The sequence below is a fragment of the Furipterus horrens genome, unplaced genomic scaffold, assembly GCF_987537825.1.
Source record: "Furipterus horrens unplaced genomic scaffold, mFurHor1.1.pri manual_scaffold_10, whole genome shotgun sequence".
In the NCBI taxonomy this organism is placed as follows: Eukaryota; Metazoa; Chordata; class Mammalia; order Chiroptera; family Furipteridae; genus Furipterus; species Furipterus horrens.
The window spans coordinates 50,294,405-50,311,542 of record NW_028327180.1 but is presented as its reverse complement, the minus strand read 5'-3'; positions in this window follow the sequence as shown (position 1 = coordinate 50,311,542).

Sequence of the window (17,138 nt, the reverse complement as noted above, 5' to 3'; positions counted from 1 at the left end):
AACTGAGGCTCAGTTTAAGAAATTTTTAAATATGTGCTGAACCCTGGCCAGTGTGGCTCAGTTGGTTGGAGCATTGTCCCATAACTGAAAGGTTGCGAGTTTGATTCCTGGTCCAGGCGTGTACAGGAGGCAACCAATCAATGTTTCTTTCTTACATTGATGTTTTTCTTTCTCCCTTCCTCTCTCTCTAAAGATGACATCAGGTGAGGATAGAAAAATAAATAAATTTAAAAAATGTGCTGAAGGTCAGATAGTAGTGAAACCTGAACTCTGGTTTCAGGTGTCCTGATTCCTAATGCCATTTCCTCAGTGCCTGGGAAGCACTTTTGCTGAATTGGAACTCCAGGCACATGGTTTGAGAAGACTGAGTATTGCAATATTTGCATCAGCTTGGTCCTGGCCAGTTCAGGTGTTTAGTCTTCACAAGGACACTACCCTGCTGGGCTCACCCCCACCACCTGGGAGAAGAGAAAACCTTGCTCAGGGAGGGAGGCAGGTTCTAGGCTGCCCTGTCAAGGAGTCAGAGTGGGTGCAGATTCTTGGAAGTTCTGCCTCCTTAGCCCCTGGCACCGTCCAGGAAAATGTCACTTCCTCTCTTTGGTTACCAGATTGTTTCCCGGTGTGGATGTCTTCAAATACAACAGCTTTGAACTGGGTGGCTGATTTACATGTATGACTGGCTTTTAGCTACCAACTTGAAAATTGTTAGTGGTCACCCTGGATGCCTGGCAGCCAAGTCAAGAGAAGGAAAAGAGGGTTAAATGTCTATATTTCCCACCTTCTTGTCTATTGGCAAGGCAAGGCTTTGTTCCCAGTTCACTGGAGTGATTCTGTCTTTGGTCCTTCAAGGAAGGACGTTCCATTAATATTCAGAAAGAGCAATAGCATCAATAGTGGTAGGAGAATCCTCCCCACATGCACAGAGCTTCGGGGTGTGTTCGTTGGTGCTCACTGAGCAGCCACATGCATCTCAAATTCAGCGGTGCACCTTGAGCTGTTCTCTTTGCCATTCCCTTCGCTTGCTCCTTCCTGGCTTAGGAATTGTCTCCACCCTAAATGGGATGATCCATTCTGCTCTCCACATCCAAGCAATCTTCCAGTGATATCAGTTCTTTCTCCATTTTTTTCACTTTATCCATTTTTCCTGACTGGCAACCCCAACCCTTTAATCCAGGCCAAGGTGCTGGGAACACAGGACCAGCCTCTTCCCACGAGAGTGGAGAAGTCTAGGCTTGGGCTGTCAGACCCAGCAGCTGGGTTGTGGAGACCAATGTCTGGGCAATTGGATGCTCTCATTTGGGACTTGGAGTTTGGAATAAAAGCTGCAGAGAAAGCAGGGGAGGTGAGGAAATGGTTGTAGTGGTCATAGGAGCTGCCGCAGCAGCACCCTCACCCGCAGGGCAGAGGCAGGGTGCCGTGGGCTGTGTGGGGCACCAGCCTCCAGAGGGCGGGTGGCATCCTAGCTTCTGGGCCCCCAGCAGCTGTGGCTGGGGCCTGGGCTCCTCACCTCTTTGGTCCCTACTTGATCCTCATGTCACTTCTGTGAGCTCCCAGTGGCATGGCAGTAATTGTTTACTTTAAATGGGTTTGTGTCTGTTGCATGACCGGGGATGCTGACTAGGACATGATCTTGCATAGTAAGTGCTTATGTGTGTCAGGCATTTCCCAGGCTGCACGGCAACGGAGACGAAGAGCGAGCCAGCCTCGGGGCTCTGCGCACATGGGCCCAGTGGGAGACACTGATAAAGCCTTTCCGCTGACTCAGCCTCACCCCTCCAAGCTTGTCAGAGTCCGAGGAAGACTTAGAGACTCAGCCTTTAAAACACTTAGAGAAGAAAGGATGTTTACCTGCAGAGAAAGTTTCTAAAAGACTGGCTTTCCAAATATGAATTATGACTACTATTTAGGGGGAAAAAGCACCAGCTTTCCAAAGTTACCAAGCATATAGTTAGCCTGTTCCTAGTGGCCAGAAACAATTTTCTTATATTATTATTCTCTTTTCCAAGAGCATGCTGAATCTTCAGTTATCAGCTTTGAAAAGTTGGGAGTGAAGCTGTTCTTGTTAGAGTCAGTATCATATAGGAAGGTTTGAGACTGCCTTTATTTTTGAAACTAGAGCTAGACAGTATCACCCTGGTTTTTGTTTTGTGTGTTTGTACAGTTCACTTCTGGCCAGTAATGGTATTACCTTCCGTAAAATTGCTGTGAACACTGAATTAGTGAATACTGGGCCATTTCTTCCAGGGGAAACAAAGGTGAGATTCCTGCCAACCTCTGGTCACATTTCGGTTCACCGATCAATACCTAAGCTTATTTTAGATGTGTTTGTTTAAAACTGTATATATCTAGTGTTGACTCAATAACATTGCACTCATAGTCCACAGCACTAAAACTCATGCCTGAATGAAGCGTACTCAACATACAGAATTTCTCCATGAGGCACACATAGCCTTCTTGCACTTAGGAACTTGTGCAACACCTTAGCATGACGCGCTGGGGCCATTTTTAAACAGCAAAGTCACCATGAAGAAGCATGAAAAAGTGAAAATGTGGCTCCAGGTGGACTTTGAAAAAGGACATTATTTACAGTATAAGAACTGAAACAAGAAGGCAGAGCATCACCTGTTTGATCTCCACTGGGAACAGGTGTGTTAATGACCTCTGACCCCTCTGCACTGTGACCCCCCTCCTTTCCCACTTGACCCTGGTTTGGACATGTCCCCAGCCATCTTGGATTCTCATTCCCACTGGGAACACCAGGACTAGGGGCAGGGGTGGCTGTTCTTCCTGGTCTTCCTCTCCAGCCTCTGACACATGGGTGGCCAAAGCCTCCCCACGGTGTCCTTGCCAGGCGGTGGCATCCAGGAGACCTAAGGACCTGGGTGAAAATAGAGGGACTGCCTCTGTGTTGTAGGGCTGAGGAAAAAGCCCAGAGCTGCCCCATGGTTCTGTGGCAAACAATCCTGTCACTGCCCGTGATGCCTTCTTGCCGTTTCGCATCCCTCTTCCAGCCCTCTCCCTCACCCTCTCCCTCTTCCTCTTTCCTCTCCCGTCTCCCCTTGTTCTCACTTGGCTTTATCCAAACAGGCAGCCCGGTGGATTTGTATCAATAAGAAGCAATCAGGAGCAGCTGTAATACTTGCAATCAATATATAATTGCATCAGGGTTATTCTATTACCTCGTGCCTCCCGCACTGATTACCGCAGAGGCCTCCTGGTTCCAGCATCCGTTTCTCCTGAATTCAGGGTTTGGTGGGGAAATGTGTGGCAGGGTTGTGACACTGAGCCCCAGTGAACCCACCTCAGGCCCTGCATGCAGCGTCAGGGCCCATCGGTGTTCAAGGTCAGGTCAAACACCGGGGGATTAGACACAGGGGTGACGACAGTCTCCTGGGCTAACAGCGATGGCCTGGGGTCAGGCTGCAGGATCAGCAGGACTGGAGCTGATAGGGGGAAGTTGGAGTGACTTCCTAGGACAGAGGACCCTGCTTCAGGGGTCCCTGTTCCACATCCATTGATGTTGAATTTGCATGGCAGTTTTCAGTAGAGATGGTGCCTTTTCATGCACAACCCCACACCAATCCTGTAGCTAATTATGACCATCCCCACTTCACAGATGAGAAAGCTGATCCCAAGAAGAGACAGGACTCAGACTGACATCTGGAACACATTCTCTTTTATAGGAGTCCATTCACACAAAGTCTGAGAGTCGAGAAAACAGATCTACAATGATAAATTTCAGAACTGAGCTTGCCCGTGGGAGGTGGGATCAATTAGAGAGAAATTTCTGGGGTGATGGAGATGGTCTCTATCTTGATTGGGGTGTGGGTCACATGACTGTACCTATTTCAGAAGCTTGTTGAACTGTACACTTAAGACCTATACATCTCTTTACAATTTTACCTCCAAAAAAGAAAAAGCATCAAAGAACAGATGAAATAGGAGGCAGGATACACAACACGGGGTGTCTGGTGTCAGAGGGATGCTCTGCCTGATGTTTGCATGTAAAGCATTTTCATCTCCCATCAATCACAGGTGGTGGTCCAGGTGAGCCAGGTGCATTAGGGTGATGCTCACATGTGGAGGAGTCATTGAGCGGAAGCCCACTGAGCTGTCTTCACTGTGCACCTGCTCTGGGCCCTGCTGAACTGGCCCCTGCCAGAGGAGGTGCGCCCGGCCCTGCCTGGAGCAGCGTCCAGTCTGGGAGACGTCAGTGCCAGCATGGTTGACCCGGGGAAGAGCCTGGCTGGGCAGGACTCCAGTCCTGCTCTGTGGGAACAGGGGTCCTGAACATGTTACAAAGATGGAGTCCAGCTGTAGGGAATAAGGGTGGATTTCACCCACTGTATGTGAAATATAAGATCAGAATGTGGTTTATGGAAGAAGCAGAAGCTGAGGAATGACAGTGGGGCACAAGGGGAGAGCTGGGCTCTCAGAAAATCTGACTTTGGCTGAGTCTTGGGCCCTGAGTCAGTGTGGTCTCACCTGGCTCTACTCCCTGCTAGCCCTTGCCCTTGAACTGGTTACTTACATCTTCTGTTCTTCAGCTTCCTCATCTAAAAGAAGGACGGTGGGAATAATGACAGATTAAATTGTTTCATATATGCAGGGCAGTTAGTCATTGGAATGGTGATTATCACAAGTCTTACTAAATTAGAGCTCTTCAAATGTACGCGCTGAAGGTACAGTGGCTGTTGATCCTGGGCAGGGTTTCACCCGTGGGGTATGGTGAGCAGCTCTAGCGGTGGGTGAAGGGAATGAAGGACAGGCACCTGGCTGGTCATAATAGAAGAGAGAACAGTTGTTATTGTGCCATTTCGCAGAATTTACATGAGGTGTCAAGGCCCAGGGAAGTCAATACTTGTCTGAGATTGCATGGCTAGTGAGTGGGAGAGCTGGGCTCCATGTCAGTTCCCCTCCTCCCTTGTCAATGCTGGCTCAGAAACTGCTGCCCACCCCAGCCCTGCAGACTCATTAGCTGGTCCTGTGTGGGGGCGACCTCGGTCAGGAGCCAGGGCCCCTGTGATCCTCAGTTTGTATCACACAGGGCACCGTGTCTGGGACTTTGCTGCTAGTTAGGCAACCTCCTTGTTACATTTTGGCTTGTATTTATGTCAGAGGTGCCCATCACAATGTCACTTTGATCAGGTATTTAGCTGTCAGAGGCAGAAACGCAGGGGCTGACAGTCTGCCATGTTTATGGAGCACACCATTCTTCACTGTTGAGTCTCTGATCCTGACCCCAATCTTTCCTCTAGTCTTCATCCCTACACCTGGCATGTCTTTATCTGTAGCAAGTCAAGTCTCACCTTTCTGGAGAAGGAGGGAGAGAGAGAGAGAGAACCCAGGAGGAAGGTCTTTAGCTATAACCAGGGTAGAGAGGAACAAAGAGCTCCCCCTGCCCACCCCCCCAGGGTGCTGCACAGAGAAGAGCTATGAGGAGTGCTGGGTGGCAGTGGACACTGAGAGGCGGCAGCAGCCACGGCTGGCGATGGCCAGGAGAGGGGCGTGGAAGCAGGCAGGCAGTGGCTGGCCCAGCCTCCTGAATGCTTTAGCTTGGTGAGACCCAGGAGATGTCTCCCAAGAGTAGCCACCCTAACATTTGCATCAAGAGAAATGTCAGAGTGCTCGACTTCTCCCAAGATAGAGAAAAATAAATAAATAAAGGGAATCAGTTCTGATCATCACACTCAGGCAAAATTGGTTTAGTGGTTGGTTAGTTTCCTGAACTTGTTCATTCATTCATTCAAAAATGTTGGAGTAGTGACTAAAGTACCTGTTTTGCATCCAGTAATTAGAAAAAAAAATGATTTTGGCTTAATTTAGAGAGTTAAAATAGTTAAAATGAAGATTAGATAACCTTAGTGTGGAGGGTGTAACCTAGAATTTGAAAACATATATTTCTTTCTGTGAGATTAAGAAATATCTTAATACATAATCAATAAGATACATAAAACCATGTATGCTGCTACAGAGCAGTATGTGAGACCCAGCTAAGCTTCGCTTTGGCAACAAGTGTGCGCCGTAGCCAGAGGAGCTACTCCATACCCCTCTGCTGTATTTGCATGAAGTGGTTGTTGGGAAAATCCCCTAGGACCCCAAGAAACTAGCTTGGTTTTCTGCTGATACTCAGGGAAGCCCCCAGCAGAGTGGTCTTGGGACTCTGGAAAGGGGACTAGATGCTGTACACATATCTTGTAGCTGTGCATCCAAGAACAGGTTCTATATATGCCCCAGTGTTGATTGGCTGATGGGTAGTCTAATTAGCATTAAGAACACCAGTACATGCTATGATGGGACTTGACCTCACTCTAAGCTTGGGCTCTGTGCTGCTTGGCTAAGTGCTGCTAGGACATGGAAGGGTGAGCCTTACCATTTGGTGCTTCTGTTGAAACTCTCCGCAGGCCTGCTCAACTGTAAAGGGTGCAAGGCCAGGGGCAAGCCACATGTTCTGTCTGGTTGCAACCACTGGTCTGGGTTGTTTTATGTCATGCTTGGAAATGAATCAACAAATCAGGGCATTCCATAAAGGATCCAATAAAAAAGACAATGGAAATAGAAATAATAATAAGAAAAACAGGTTGAGATGAAAGTAGATTGCAAAAAAGATGGCTAAACTATAAATGAAATAGAAGGAAAGCTAAATTCACAAGAATAAGTAAAATTCATATGAATATTGTAAAGACAGGTGTTAACACTGCTAACATACAAATCTTTGATGAGAAGAACAAATTCTCCTTGTCTTTGGAGGGAAAAAATAAGATGAAAGTAATGAGGAGAAAATAGGTATGGAGAAGAGAGAAGAAGATTCAGTCTAGGAATTATAGGTATTGCTGAGAATTAAACCAGAACAATTTATTCAGAAACAACAATCAAAGTCATAATTTAAAAACATGTCTTGCAAAGTGGCCTAAATATTCAGGCAAAATCAATTTAAAGGGAGCTGCATCTACACACATCCTGGCTAAAAATTTGAATCAAAAAGACTAAGTATTATAAGCACTCTAGAAGGAAAAAAAAATCCCAAAACAATTAAAATAACCCCAAGGTCTCTGTAAATACTCAGGGACAATAGAGCAACTATATATGTGGCATAGACGAGGCTCTGTGTTTGTCACACCATTTTGCTTTCCTCCTGCAAACAGAGGAAGACAAAGGTTCCTAGTTCCCTCCAATTATGTGGGCTGAAGGACTGTGGGCAGAAGTGCCACTTCTGGTGTGGCTCCTAAAATCTGCTGAGATCTGCTATGTTCTTCTCTTTCTTCCTTTCTCTGCTTCTTGGCCAGCCAGATGCAGAGGGCAGAGCAGAGGACCCAGGTGACAGTGGAAGGAACCACAGTTTCTGAATCATCTTCTGGAAGGCTGCCCTTGACCTCTAAAATGGGCTCTGTAAGGGAAGTCACTGCAATGTCAAAGTGGTTTGTTATCACCTACTCTCATAACAAAGGCTACAGAATTTTGGGAGAACACAATTTTGATTCAAGTATTTTAAAAATATTTAGTTAAGTTGTCATTCAAGAGAAACACAAATACTGGAGTTTAGCACATATCACAGGTTTATTTTCTTCCTGGGAAAAGAACTTGAGAATATATTCCAATCAATAGAGAGATGTATCAAAATAAAGACCTAAACACAAGGAGGTTATTAAATAAATAACATGGTGGTAAGCACTGATTTGGTTTACCATGGAGTAAAGTCTAAATAAGTTTTGTTAACATGGGTATAAAGTAGAATGGAAAATAAATGTCATTCCCAAAAGTGATAAAAAAGAAAAAAAAAACTGAATTGGTTCTATTACCCCAGTTTATCTCAGAAAAAACAAAGAAATTGAGTGAAAGAAGAGTAGAGAGTAGTAAAAAGAATCTACTTTCCTGATCTTAGCTTTCCTGATCTTAGAGGGAGAAGTGACTTTTAATATTATTAAAATGAAGATGAAAAATTATTTTTAAAACCTAAAAACCCACTAAAATATATTAACACATGCTTTCTATCATACAAGCTATTAGAGAGAAAAAAAATCAAAGAAAATAATACATGGTGTTTGTAGTAAGTAAAAAATTTTAAATGATAGAAAATTACAAGGGTAAAAAAAAAGCAAATAAACTAAGAAAAAGCAAGGAAGTCCATAGTCAGAAATAATGAAATGAAGTGACAGCCATAAATCCAGATATGTAATTTATGGCAATAAGTGAAAGGGTTGACCCTCCCATTAAAATACAGAGATTCTTAGATCAGATCAAATCATGGTTGTCAACTATATGCTATTTACAAGATACAAATTGAATACAAAATGATTGACAAGGGAAGATTAAAAATATGTATAAAAGGCTTAGAAAAAGGTATCAGGAAAACACATACAAAATGCAAGATTGACAATATTTCTATAACAACAATAGAACTAGAAGCACAAAGAGAATTATGGATGGAACATAAAGTCCAGAAAAAAAAAGTAGCAATTTAAACCAAATAACACTGGGGAACACAATTTTTGTTGAGTTAGATCTGACACTTGTTTTTGACTTAACTTTTGGCATCTGAATCCAAAAATGATCTCAGTTTTTCTCTATCACGTCAGCTTTTTAAGGTACAGGATACCCTCCCTTTGTCCCAAAAATCATACAAAATGTACATACAAAAGAAAATAAAGAAAAAAGTTCCCTAAATATACTGTCTATTTAGAGTTATTTTATTCATACAAAGGCTATATATTGTTACTGTAAGTCAAATCATGAACAAGTAGTAAAGTTCTGCTACCAAACATACATATTAAGGTATTTTATCTTTTCAAACAACAGGTTAAGAAATGCTAAATTAAGATAGTTGAAACAGTCTCCTTCAGTTGGCAAAGCTTTAACAAATTGCTTCGTGAGACCCAGTTTTATGTGCAGAGGTGGGAATATAATGCTCTTTCTGTCAACAAGGGGCTCATGTAGAATGTTTGGATCACCAAGTTTGAGGTCAGATCTTGGAGGCCAATTTGACTCCACCCAATGCTTCTCACAAGCTCTGCTGTCCCACATACACAGAAAACAGGGATACGTGGTGTATCCATGTTGCTGACCAAGAAGGAAGCAGACCGTTTGAAGGTCAACACAGATGATCCAATTGTGCTTGTGATATTGCAACAGATCAATGACTGTCTTTATGTTTTCATATTCTTCATGAAAACAAACTGAATGGCCAATTGGGACTGCACCAAACAAATTGCCATTGTGGAAGAGGACACACTTCAAGCTCCACTTTGAGCTATCGATGAACAGTCGCCATTCAGTTGCATTATAGATTGGAATTCCTAATTCCTCCATTAAGCCATGTATGTTATGGCAATACACAAAGCCACCGTCACTTCGAAAGCACTGTAGAAAAGCACTTTCTCTTGATTGAAAGTAGGATACTTTCGCTCCTTTTTCAAGCAAGTTTTTTTTGTGCAGTCTTGATTCTAGGAATTCTGAAGCCTTTTTTGGATAGTCCCAAATCTCATGCCAAATCATTCAACTCATGCTAATCAAATTCCTTACAAACTGAGTCATCTTCAATTTCAAAATCTTCATCATTGATGTCACTTAGCTCTTCACCATACTCCTGTTTTTCAAAAGAGGGTAGTTCAATGAAAACTGGTACTGGGATTTCAGCTGAAGGAGGCACTGGGCATATAGCTGATGGTAGACTAGGATACTCTATTTTACATTTATTTTTCTTGTTATATCTTGACATTTTCACTAGACAGAAGAAAGTCACTTGAATGATCTCTGGGCTCTCGCCAAACAATAGGCATACCAAATGGCAATTTATCACGTGTTCCTTTTGTCCACATCCATTAACCCTTGGCACACTGCTTCCACACTTTGTGAGGGGCCCAAGACTTATCTTGATCACCAAGTTTTACTTTAAAATATGGAGGCATAGACAGACACACTGTGTCTCCCTCCACAACTAAGAAGGAATACAATGACCTCAAAACTAGAAACAACCAGAAGTTCCAGAAAATCAAACTGCATGGAAGTCCAGCAAACAAAGATATAAAGAAGAAATACTCATCCAGAAACGCAGGAGGGGCGGAGGTGGGATGGAGAGGATGTGGTGTGGTGGTGGCAGTAGCGGCGGCAGTGGCAGGCCAGCAGAAAGCACAATCACACATTTTAAAAAGTCAGGAGGGACACCTGGGGAGTGTACCCATCTCCTCACTGGACCTCACAGCTCACGGTCCCAGCACTGGGAAGAATCAAGCCTTATTGCTTCTGACTGTGCAGACCAGTGGGGTTTGGGGTGAAGGCAGAAACTGCAGAGTCCGCTTATTTAAAGGGCCCCCATGGTCCCAGAATATCCGCAGCCCCGCCCACACTGAGAACGATGGCCAGGGCAGCAGCTAGAGGGGCACCAGTCTCGTGTAGAAGTGGGAGAGGCGCCTGGAAAAGAAGTGAGTGCTGGGCAACAGCATTGTTCCCTCTCGGACCCCTCCCCCACATACAGTGCCACAACGTGGTGAAACAGGTCGCCCTGTACTGACGAATCCCTAAGGCTCCGCCCCTTAACTGTAAGAGGAATGACACCTCTACCTGGGATGTGGAGGCAAACAAACACAGGAGCCTGTCAGAATGAGGAGAGAGAAAAGTATAGCCCAAAAGGGGAAATGAATCAAGGTTCCAGTGGGAGAACTAAGTGACGAGAAGATAGCCAACTAACAGGTGAGGAAATAGACAACCTAACAGATGCAGAATTTAAAACACTGGTGATAAAGATGCTCATAGGATTGACAGATATGCTTGAGTATGGCAAACGAATAAGAAGTGAAGGCTATGCTAAGTGAAACGAAGGACAATCCACACAAAACCAGAGGTGAAGGGAAGGAAACTGAGATTCAAATCAATAATTTGGAACACAAGGAAGAAAAAAACAGCCAACCGGTGCAGAACAAGGAAGCAAGAATTGAAAAAAATGAGAAAAACTTTCCGAATTTTGTGAAGGAGATGGACATACAGGTCTGAGAAGCACGGAGGGTCCCGGGCGAGCTGAACCCAGAGGGGACCACACCAGGGTGCATCATGACTGAGATGCCAAAGGTGAAAGATAAAGACAGAGTCCTGGGGGCAGCAAGAGAGAGGCGGAGAGTTGCCTGCAGGGGGGTGCCTATAGGACTATCAGCTGATTTCTCAGAGGACACTTTGTAGGCAGGAAGGAACTGGAAGCAGTATTCAATGTGATGAAAGGTAACCTGCAGCCAGGATTACTCTATCCAGCAAGGCTATCATTTGGAATGGAAGGGCAGATGAAGTGCTTCCCAGACAAGGTAAAGCTAAAGGAGTTCATCATCACCAAGCCATTATTATATGAAATGTCAAAGGGACTTACTCAAGAAAAATAAGATCAAAACTATGAACACTAAAATAACAACAAACTCACAACTATCAACAACTGAATGTAAAAAATAAAAACAAAATCCAACTAAGCAAACCAGAATAGGAACAGAATCATAGGTATGGGGATTTTTTGGAGGGTTATCAGCTGGGAGGAGGGGCTGAGAAAAGCAGTGTTCTGTAGGGTGAAAGGTGGGGCACCCTAAGAGGAGATAAAATGACTTCTTGGGTGGAGTCTGCCAGAGACCATTAAAACCTCAGTGTATGAAATTAGCTTGATTCTGTGAAGTAGTTTCATCAACGTGGCTGTCAGGAAATCCATAGCACACTGTAATTATGTCCATAAACACATTGCTGAAGAAGCAGGAGAGATCAGAGGCAAAGGAAGGGGTGGCTGCTGCAGAGCCCTTGACGATGTGACTCAAAGCGGTGGGCAGTAGAGCCACCCCAGAGGGGTCAGCTTCATGCTTCTGCTGATGATTAATCTAGAAAGACAGCAATTGCATTTGGCAAACATTTATTGAGCATTCACTTCAGGCCAGGCTGAGGGCAGCAGCAGTGAGCTAGGGTTGGTGGTTGACCTCCTCAGTCCAGCTCCCTTTGGAGACATGCAAAGTGAGAAGTTACTGAAGTTGGCACAGGATCAGTGAATATGGGCCTTTTAGGGAAAGAGAGGACTTACAAGTACAGCTGATTTTGGTCCCAGAGTTATGCCCACAATCCCGGTGGTGGATATAAGACCCTTTTGCACCCAAAGGTTTTTTCTTGAAAATTTAATACCATACTCTTTGGAGAAGGACAAAAACTCATTATTTCCTAGCATTTTAGCTCTATGTTTACCTATGCTATTTCATCCTCTCAAAAATATAATGGGCTGGCATTGTTTTTATCTCCATTTCATAGATGAAAAAGTGAGGCTCAGGATAATGAGGTGGTCTTTTCAGCATCATTCTGAAAGTAATGGACATTTCTGTATGAGTCATACCTTAGTCTGAATTGTTTTAAATTGTCCTAGTGGCGATCAGATCACACTCGTGACTGGTACCGATTCTGCTCAGAAATTGGCATTGGAGAAGTAGAGGTGCATGTGTGGAGCCTGGGACTACAGAGAAGAGCAAGATGGTAAAGGTGAGCAGAAGAAATGGGGGAGGCGGCAGGTGGGTTTGGGGGAGTTTGGAGGTGAACAGACTGGGCAGTCAGAGGTCAGGAAGCATGGCAGGAGGGACGAGAGGTACGGAGTGGGAAGTGGGTACTCTGGGCCCTCCTGCTGGGGCTGTGGGAAGGGTCTGAAGACTTCTTGTCCACGGTCTGGCCAGTCTGTGCCTGGTGAGCGTACTCAAGGCAGAATTCTTTTTCAGCTCCCCACCTGTGCGGAGTCCTGCAAGTCTGTGATTTTCCAATAGCTGAGAAATATCAGTGGAGAAAATGGGAACACAGTGAAAAGTGTATAAGTCTCCTGCAAGAATTTAAGCTTACCAATCAACATACAGACACTACTGTTTTGAAAGAATCCACTGACATAAAGTAGAAAGCAAGAGCAGAAAACACTGACCCTAAAGGTGAAGGTCAAAGTTTCCATTAACCAGGGCAGGGGCCGGTAGATCAGCAGCATCCAAGTCCCACTAGTCAGCCTTGCTTGGAAGAAGACTGTATTTGTTCTCTGGTCTGAATTATTGTTGTAAGTAAAATGAATATATCAGTGAGCTTTATACCCATGGAATACTTTATGGGTGGTGTTCTAAGAAATAATAAGTGTTGGAAGTGAAATACATCCTTAAATTGGCAATTTTAACAAATGATTCTGTGTGGTGCTGTTAGGAGCACTTGCTAGGAGATCTGAATATTATTTTGTTCCATTACTGCCTCAAATGTTTATGGCTTGAATATTCACTGTGGGTTACACTTCTTTGCAAATCCTTGAACAGAGAAATGCAAAAGAAGATGGGAACGTTGTTGTGGGAATACTGCCACATTAAATCAGAAACAGATTTAAAAATCTGAATTAGCAAAAGCAATAATGGATTTAAAGGCAAAACCTAAAGCAGACTGAGCAAATTGTTTTTGCAGTCAAAAAAGGAAATAAGCCTTTATAAAGCAACAGTTACCTAACACACAACCTGAACTTGCTTTTGGACACATCCTTACCAATTTGTCCAAGGTCAGTGCAAGATGGAAAAAAAATCTTTATGTCTGAAATATATATTATGCACAAGAAAGAGAATAAGACTTGTGGACAGGGCAATTCATGCTGTGTATGCTTTAAAATTTCATTTTAAGGGATGGGATGGGTGGAGGTGGAAGAGAGTATAGGGGGGATAAATGGTAATGGAAAAAATACAATAAATAAAAAAAGAAAAGAAAATCATTTTAAGACTGATAACCTTAAATATTAAAAATTAAATATGGTATTTTCTTTTAATTTTAAAATTGTTTTGTTTGGCATTTATTTCTGTTACAATTCTCTTCTTTTTATGTTCTTGATAAACAAATATCTACATTAGGGAGAGATGGCTTTGACATATTCTTGGAGTATGTAATCTTGTCGTAATATATTGGCTCATAATAAAATCAATCATGCATTTATTATATAATTTTAATAGAAAACTCGTTATGATCCTGTGACCCTAAACCAATTCACTGTATAGTTACTCATGATTATTATTTAAAACACGCCAAGTGTTATAAAAAATGCTGAATGACTTATGATGTGGGGGGGTCCCCAAGAATTACCAGAAATTCTGATTTCTTGTTCTCAAATTCTGAAGATTCGTATCAACTGAGAACCGGGAGACACTACCTCGCGAGGACGGGGCACCTGCACCTGTGCCTCCTGACTTCTGCTGTGGCCCCGACTCAAACCAGCCACCACAGACGCAGAGATAGAACAGCAGACAGGTGAGGGAGCGGATAAAAGCAAGGCTTGCCACCTGGTGCTACTTGTGGAAAATTGCTCATTCAAAAGAGCTGCTCTGATGGGGGAATTTAGGACGGGCTGCAGCCCCAGGGTCTGATTTTATGTGGTTTGTGAGTTGCTTATTTTTTTAGAGTCATTGTGTGCCCATTTCACTTCCTTTCTCAACTTCACATCCCCACGTGGGGCATCTGAGATCGATGCCAGGTGACAGGTGCAGGGACATGGTCCTAGCCCCGCCCCTGCTACTTCTGCACACTTGCACTTCTGGGGCCTCTTTGGGCCTCTTTTGGTCCCAGTTCCTGTTTGTGGAGGCCCAGACTAGCTTTGTGCTCCATTTGTTTTGTGATCCTTTTGAAACACAATCCAGAACTTGTTGGGATTAACCACAACTAACTTTTTCATAGCCAGACACCCAAAAGAATTGATAGCAGCTGATTCAGGAGTGTAGGAGATAACAGCTGATAGTATTATAAAGATTACCTATTTATGTTTATAAGCTGTTTAACGAGATTCTACTGGGAGAGGTGTCAGCTCTTCAAGGGCGCCTCTGGAAGGATCTAGATATTTGTTTTCCCTCCCCCAAATTGGGGCTATGTGGCAGACACTGTTAGTTGTTCTTTTCACCTTCTTCCTGCTAAAAGAACCCAGATTTTATTCAAGGACTGGGGTGGGGGTGCTTCACAGACCCTCTCCTTTCCCGGGGGAGAATGCTGAGCAGACAAGGCCCATTGGGGGAATTCCATTTTTCTCAGTCAGGACTGGCTGGGCATGGGCTATTCCCCTACTGTGGCTAATGAGGTCTAAGGGGACATTTCCTGGGAGGTGTCTGAAACCATTTTCTTCAGCTGTAAAATGGAGAGACTTCTTTCCCCCTGCTGACTGCAGCTATGTATGGAAACACTGGGTGCTACTGGCTGCAGCTGTTTTGTGAGCAAGAGGGGAGCCGCCAGTTTGCTGAGTAAGGGTGCAGAACTGAAAGATGGAAAGAACGTGGGGCCATGGGGACACCTTTGTGTGAGTTTACAAGAACCTGGAGTGGCTCCATCTCTATCTTGAGACTTCTTTGTACAAGAGTGTTGAGTCCTTCTACCTGTGCTGCCTGCACTTGGTGGGAAAGCAGATCAAATGCAGATACCCTTTGCCCACTCATAAGGGAGTTTTGTGGCAAAACATGAGAAAGGATTTTGAAAAGTTAAAAACTCTATACATCGAAGCCTCTTATCTGTAACACACAGCACACAGTATCAGCTGGGACAATGCCATGCCTTGTGACTGGCTAGCCAGAGGACAGTCGGTAGGCGGGAGGTCTCAGTAAGGCCTCTGAGTCCACATCCTGTTACCTCCCGCTGCTGTGCTCCTGTGTGGGGCTGTGTCCCACCTTCGCCAGAAGCTGTGTGCTGGAGAGGCAGGTGCCTTGCACTGGTTGCCAGAGGACCTGGTTTTAGGTTTATCCCTGCAAATAATTAGCCATGTGAGCCTGGACGAGTGAAGTAACCTGTCTGAGCTACAGACGCCTCTCCTGGAGTGTGCGGATAAGAGCCGTATTCTTCTCAGGGTCCTTGTAAGTGTCCAACAAGAGAGCAGGTCATTTCCAAACTGTGTGATGGGAAGGTGATAGTGAGTATGACACTGAATGCTTGCACCCCTCTAAATTCGTGTCTTGAAGCCCTACCTCCCACTGTGGTGGTATTAGAAGGAGGGGACGTTGTGGGGTATTTGTGCCTTCATGAAAGAGACACCAGAGAGCTCCCTCACCTCTTAGGCCATGAGGACACAGCAAATAGACAGCCATCCAAGAACCAGGAAGCAGGTCCCCACCAGACATGGAATCTGCTGGCACCTTGATCTTGGACTTCCCTGCTTCCAAAACTGTGAGAAATAAGTGTCTCTTGTTTATAAACCCTCCAGGCCAAATAAAGTCTCCGGTGATGGTGGTGTTGGTGATGGTGGTGATGATGGTGATGGTGGTAGTGATGATGGTGATGGTGATAAAGATAAGTTTGCTCCATCTGACATCAGCCTGAACCTATGAGGGGGTAGATCTCAATGCAGCCAAGGGACACATTCAGAGAAATGTGGGTGTCCTACCCACAAGGTGACTCCATGAGCCTCCTCAGGATACACCCAGTGCCTCCTTCTTGTCCTTTGCTCTGACCTGTTCAGAAGAGTCTCTGTTCAGGTGTAGTATTGTTCACCCTAATCACATCCATGCCCAATGACTGTAGGCTCAGTTCCCAGCCTCCCTTTTCTGGGGCTGCCTGTGTGGTGGGCACAGCCCTAGAGGCCAGCAGAGCCTCTTCCTTTTCTTCATTCTGGGTGAACAGCCAGACATGGCCATTCTTTCCTCACACATAAGTCAAATTTTTGTAAATGGAGTCATATTGTCTGTGTGGTAGGAAAGCCTGCTAGCTATGGAAATCCCACTGAGAACCGCTTAGTTGGCTCAGCTCAGCGGGTGAGGAATAAAGCTTTGAGTCTGGCTGAATCAGATCCTTCAGTGTAGAGCACACTGTCTGTCCCAAATATTTCCCTCCATTTCTCTTTCATGCTCCTTCCCTCACCAGCTCTGTGAGGTTTACATGAGGGCACAGTGGATCCTCATTATGCTGGACACAGCCACAGGGCAGTTTGGTGAACTCCTACTTGAACATTAAGGCCCACTCCAATTTTCCCCTCTTTTCTGAAGCCTTCCTCGACTGTTTCATTATTAATGAATAGTTTGGTTTAACTTGATTCTGCAGAGAATTTTTGGAATATTTTCACTCTAGTACTTATCACATTGGTAGAGATATTTGTTTACTTGTCTGTCTTCCTCTGTTAGAATATGAGTTTCCTAAGGGCAGGGATCATGTCTTAAATATCTTTGTTA